The following is a 6804-nucleotide window of genomic DNA, read 5'->3' as shown; positions in this document are numbered from 1 at the left end:
TATTTCCCTAAAGAATTCCAACAGATTTCTCAGGCAAGATTTCCCTTTAAAGCAGGGGTTCCCAACTTAGGGTCCATGCTCCATGGTAAGGCTCCATGGCATAACAAAGGCTGGGAACCTACTTGTGCCTCCAAGTACCCTGAAATCTCATCCTTAATAGTGGACTACAAAATCTTCCCAACCACTGAAATCAGTTTAACTGCCTTTAGTTACCTTTCTTCTGCCTCCGTCCCTTCTTAAAGGGAGGAAGAATCATGAGACATAAGAACATAAGAAATGGGAGCAGGAGTCGGCCATCTGGCCTGTCAAGGCTGCTTCACCGTTCAATAAGTTCATGGCTGATCTGGCCATGGACTCATCTGCACCCACCTGCCTTTTCCCCTTAAACCTTAATTCCCCTATTATGCAAAAAACTATCCAACAGTATCTTAAATATATTTACTGAGGTAGGCTCCACTGCTTCATTGGGTAGAGACTTCCAGATTTACCACTCTTTGGGAAAAGCAGTTCCTCCTCATTTCTGTCCTAAATTTACTCTCCTGAATCGTGAGGCTATGTCGCCTAGTTCTAGTCTCACCGACCAGTGGAAACAACTTTCCTGCCTCTATCTTATCCCTTTCATAATTTTATGTTTCTATAAGATCTCCTCTCAATCTTCTGAATTCCAGCGAGTACAGTCCCAGGAGACTTGGTTTAACTCCCTCATCTCCGGAATCAACCTGGAGAACCTCCTCTGCACCGTCTCTGAAGCTGGTATATCCTTCCTCAAGTAAGGAGACCAGAACTACACACAGTACTCCAGATGCGACCTCACCAGTACCCTGTACAATTGCAGCATAACCGCCCTGCTCTTAAATTCAATCCCTCTAGCAATGTAGGCTAGCATTCCATTTGCCTTCTTGATAGCCTGCTGCACCTGCAAACCAACATTTTGCAATTCATTCACAAGCACTCCCAAGTCCTTCTGTACAGCAGCATACTGCAATCTTTTACCATTTAAATAATAATCTGATCTTCCATTTTTCCTTCTAAAGTGGATGACCTCACGTTTACCAACACTGTATTCCATCTGCCTTTCCCACTCACTTAGCCTATCTATATCTCTCTACAGACTCTCTGTATCTTCTGCATAATTTGCTTTGCCAATCAATTTAGTATCATCAACAAACTTAGATACACTACACTTGGTCCCCTCTTCCAGATTGTTAATGTAACATTTGGAATGTAGGCAGCTCAGGACACTAGTTGCATAATGCTGAGCACCAACCCCTGTGGCATACCGCTGACCACTGATTGCAACCAGAGTAACACCCATGTATGCCAACTCTCTGCTTTCTATTAGTTAACCAATCCTCTATCCATGCTAATACACCACCCTCAACTCTATGCATCCTTATCTTACGGATAAGTCTTTTATCGAACACCTTTTGGAAATCCAAGTAAATAACTTCCATCTGTTTCCCTCTATCCACTGTGCTCATTCTACCCTCAAAGTACTTTAGTGTTTGTCAAACAGGACCTGCCTTTGCTGAATCCATGGTGTGTCTGCCTGATGGATCCATTTCTTTCCAGATGCCTTGCTATTTCTTCTTTAATGATAGTTTCAAGCATTTTCCCAACTACCTATGTTAAACTAACTGGCCTATAGTTACCTGCCTTTTGCATACATCTTTTTTTGAACAGTGGCATGACCTTCGCTTTCTTCCAGTCTGCCAGGACCTGCCCAGACCCGCCCAGAGTCCAGAGACTTTTGGTAAATTATCACCAAAGCCTGCGATACCTTTTGGATTGGAATACAGGCAGCTCAGGACATGAGTTGCATAATGCTGAGCCTTTTGATTCCTAACTTTGTCTGAGGTCTAACCAACATCTACCTCCACAACCTCTCCACTAACTCTTCTGGCACTCTGGTTCCCATCCCCTTGCAACTCTAGTTTAAACCCCACCGTGCAGCACTAACAAGCTTTCTCACTAGGATATTAGTTCCCCTCCAGTTCAGGTGCAAACTGTCCCTTCTGTACAGGTCCCACCTTCCCTAGAAGAGAGCCCAATGATCCAAAAATCTTATGCCCTACACCAACTCCTTAGCCACGTATTAAACTGTATAATCTTCCTAGTTCAGGCCTCACTCACACACGGCATGGGTAGCAATCCTGAGGTCATAACCCTGGAGGTCCTGCTCTTTAACTGAGCACATAATCCCCTGAACTCCCTCTGCAGAACCTTGTCACTCATCCTACACTTTTTATTGGCATCTACATGGACCACGACTTCTGGCTGTTGACCCTTCCACTCGATCTGAGATATCCCAGACCCTGGCACCCGGGAGGTAACATACCATCTGGGAACCTTGTTCTCACCCACAGAACCTCCTGTCCATTCCCCTGACTAATGAACCCTACCAGCACAGGGTGCCTCTTCTTCTCCGTTCCTTCTGAGTCATAGAGGCAAACATACTGCGACTTTCCTCCCCGACAGTATCCAAAGTGATATATCCGTTGTTGATGGGGAAGCCACAGGAGTTCTCTGCACTGATTCCTTAACTCCTTTCCCCTTTCTGACTGTCACCCAGTTTCCTTAATCCTGCACCTTGGATGTAACAACCTCTCTATATGTCCTATCTATCATCGCCTCAGCCTCCCAAATGATCCGGAGTCCATTCAGTTCCAGCTCCAACTCCTTACTGTAGATTATTAGAAGCTGCAGCTGGATGCTCTTCTTACACTTCTCTGGAGGTTTCTCTGACTTCCCACATCATGCAAGAGGAGCATTTCACTATCCTGCCTGGCATCTCTACTGTCCTAGCTGAGCAGATGTAAAGAAGAGAAAAAAAAGATATGAGTTTTTCTTTTTTTTTGCTTTCTCTGAGTGAAACCTATCTTTGCTGAAGTCTCAAAGAACCAAAGCCTTAGGATCACCACTCTGACTATATCCACTCAGACGATGGCTGCTGTGCTTGCTCCATCACTCCTGTTAATTCCTCATTACGTGTTCAGGAATGGATTTATTACCTAATCTGGAATTTGGATCCAGAGAAGATCCTGAAATCTCTCTGACATGTCTTTCTGCAGCTCACCCAGGTGAGCACAGTATGCTTGAAGACCATCATCTATATTCCTCTTTCCCTTTCAATGCAGAGAGGCTTGGAAATTGGAAAAGGTCATGACGACCAGTGTTGCACTTAAATAGGGGTGACTTGGACAGAAATGTGGAGTTGACTGTTTTGACTTTGATAAGATTCATATCATTTCCTTACAATTGAAGATTAATCTCATTAAACTTTGTGAATAATTCTGACAAAAAGAGAATGCCATGTCTAATATTCTTAGAAACATAGAAAGACTATGTTTTCTCTTTTTTTGGTCACCAAAATTTTTTCAATCTTTAAGACAATGTTTTTCTCTTGAGACATTGTAAGTGTTGCCTACTTTGATTTACTCTTGTTAATTTTGGATAATAATAATAAAAAGATTTGAAAAGAAACATAGAAAGCCTACAGCACAATACAGGCCCTTCTTGAAGGAAGTGCTTGAACCTTCAAAGAATATTATCACAGTTTCAAAAAGCAGTTTCCTTTTGAGAGCTATCTGACTTAACTGTTGAGAGCGCAAACACGAGAAATCCTGCAGATGCTGGGAAATCAAGCAACACACACAAAATGCTGGTGGAATGCAGCAGGCCAGGCAGCATCTTTAGGAAGAAGTACAGTTGATGTTTCGGGTCGAGACCCTTCGTCAGGACTAACAGAAAAAAGAGATAGTAAGAGATTTGAAAGTGGGAGGGTGAGGAGGAAACCAGAAATGGTAGGAAAAGACAGGAGGGGGAGGGATGAAGCCAAGAGCTGGGAAGTTGGTTGGGAAAAGGAATACAAGGCTGGAGAAGGGGGAGTATCATAGGGTGGAAGGCCTAGGAAGAAAGAAAGGGGGAGGGGAGCACCAGAGGAAGATGGAAAACAGGCAAGGAGTTATTGTGAGAGAGAAAGAGAGAGAGAAAAAAATTAGGAATGAGGTAAGAAGGGGAGGAGGATCATTAACAGAAGTTGGAGAAATCAATGTTCATGCCATCAGGTTGGAGGCTACCCAGATGGAATATAAGGTGTTGTTCCTCCAACCTGAGTGTAGCTTCATCTTGACAGTAGAGGAGGCCATGGATAGACATATCAGAATGGGAATGGGACGTGAAATTAAAATGTGTGGCCACTGGGAGATCCTGCTTCCTCTGGTGGACAGAGCGTAGGCGTTCATCGAAGCGGTCTCCCAATCTGTGTTAAGTCTCACCAATATATAGAAGGCCACACCGGGAGCACCAGACACAGTATATCAGCCCAGCCGACTCACAAGTGAAGTGTCACATCACCTGGAAAGACTATCTGGGGCTCTGAATGGCGGTGAGGGAGGAAGTGTAAGGACAGGTGTAGCACTTGTTCCGCTTACAAGGATAAGTGCCAGGAGGGAGATCGGTGGGAAGGGATGGGGGCGGGGGGGAGACGAATAGACAATGGAGTCACATAGGGACTGATCCCTGCGGAAAGCAGAAAGTGGGGGGGGGGAGGGAAAAATGTGCTTGGTGGTGGGATCCAGTGGAGGTGGCGGAAGTTACGGAGAATTATATGTTGGACCCGGAGGCTGGTAGGGTGTCAGGTGAGGACCACAGGAACCCTATCCCTAGTGGGGTTGCGGGAGGATGGGGTGAGAGCAGATGTATGTGAAATGGGAGAGATGCATTTGAGGGCAGAGTTGATGGTGGAGGAAGAGAGCTATGTGTCTTTCACATTCTCAGACATTTCATCTATTTGCCTTTGAACAGAGTTATTGCTAAGTGGAATCTCTTTAATTCTTTGGTCTCGTGACTTATGCAAAATCATATTCAGAACCTCTGTTACTGCGGGCAAAATCAATTCTTCTCCACTGTATGGGGCTTTCCAGAGCAATGAGCAATGAAATCTTGTAGGAAGCACACAGACCATCGCCGTTTTGTTGTGAAGTGCTGACAAACACGTTTTGAAGTGTTTTCTTTCTCTGAAAGTTTTCATAAAGCAACTGATAATAAGCCAAGTTCTTGTTTGCTTTGCAACACACACAAAATGCTGGAGGAACTCAGCAGGCCAGGCAGCATTTATGGAAAAAATAGTACAGGACTGTTGAAGGGTTTCGGCTCGAAACGTTGACTGAACCTTTTTTCTGTAGATACTTGCCTGGACTGCTGAATTCCTCCACCACTTTGTGTGTGTTGCTTGGATTTCCAGCATCTGCAGATTTTCTCTTGTTTGCTTTATCAGAATGTATCCTCTTTAGATGTTCAAGGAGCCTGGACGGTTTCATTACCTGATTGAAAAAACTTTTTCCACACAACAGACACGTTGGCTGCTGTTGGTTGCTTGGTGCTGGTATAAATCCATATTTCAGATACTCCACACTATACTGTCTACACTTTTTCATTTGGTCTGCTTCTGCCATTTTCGTTATGAATTAAGGATCACAGTCAATCGCGTATTGTTTAAGTCCAAACTCAAGTGAGATCAATAAAGGGGAAAGTTATGACATCACCATAGCTCAGGTAAAACCTGACTCTCTGCCTTAAGGTGCATAAAGAGGGGCAGCAATATCGTGGCTGTATTATTTAAACTATGTTGGGTTGAGATACAAAGAACATTAACGTCCTTGCATGCCAACCTCTGAAAGTAAACGTGCAGGTACAGCAAAGGCAAATGTTTGCCTTCACAGCAAAAGGCAAAGGTATTTTTCTATAATTATGCAGGGTCCAGGTGAGACCATGTCCATTGTCCATTGGACAGAAGAAACAAAAGCCCGAAAACACATACGGCCAAGCTCAAGAACAGCTTCTACCCCACTGTTATCAGACTCTTGACCTCACTATCTACCTCGTCATGATTTTGCACTTTGGTTACCTGCTCCATGTTCTCTGTAGCTGTTACACTTTATTCTGCGTTGTTATTGTTTTACCTTATTCTAGCTCAATGCATTGTGGAATGATCTGATCTGGAAGACAAGCTTTTCACTGTATCTCTGTACATGTGACAATAATAAACCAGTACAATAACCGAAGAGGGAATGTTATGAAGGATCACAAACTGATTCCTAAGATTGAGGTTAACTAAATCTTTATTCACCTATGGACCCTTTCTCAGGATAATATTTAAATATATAAAATAGAATACAGAGGATTACAAAACCAATTATATTGAAATAGTTATCAAAATAGTAAAAAAATTGTGATATGTGGCTCTTTGTTAACACACTCACCAATAAAACTATACAATTAAAATATAGGCAGGGTGTTGCTTGGCTAGAATAAGAACATTAAACTGTGGGGTGGTCTTTGACAAAGCAACACATTGATTTCAACTTTTTGTTTTAATGATTATAAGTGTTGAAAATCTTGATTTGCAAAATTACGTTGTTGCAAATGGAGCCCTGAGGAGCCAGTAGACCCCAGGTTAGGTGCCCTGCCTCAGAAGAATGAAAAGGAATTTAATAGAAAAGGCAAGATGTGGGGAAACATGCCTCCCTTGGCTGAGAGCTCTACAAGGAGTCACAGGGTAAGAGATTTACAACTGCAATCAGAAGAAATGTCTTATCTCAGAGCAGCTGAATTATGGAATTCTGTCACAGGAGGCAGTAGTGTCAAGTCATTTAACATTTTTAGGAAAGAGGAAATAGATTTTTAGATGAAAAGGCAGTGATAGGCACAGGAGAATGGGAATATTTTACTGAAACAGATTACCATTTATGACTCAAAAGTACTATCACTGCTCCAGTTTTCCTTGCACGTTTCCAATGAAAT

This window comes from Mobula hypostoma, chromosome 9 (assembly GCF_963921235.1).
Source record: "Mobula hypostoma chromosome 9, sMobHyp1.1, whole genome shotgun sequence".
Lineage (NCBI taxonomy): Eukaryota > Metazoa > Chordata > Chondrichthyes > Myliobatiformes > Myliobatidae > Mobula > Mobula hypostoma.
The sequence above is the reverse complement of the archived record's forward strand: the minus strand, read 5'-3'. Positions refer to the sequence as shown.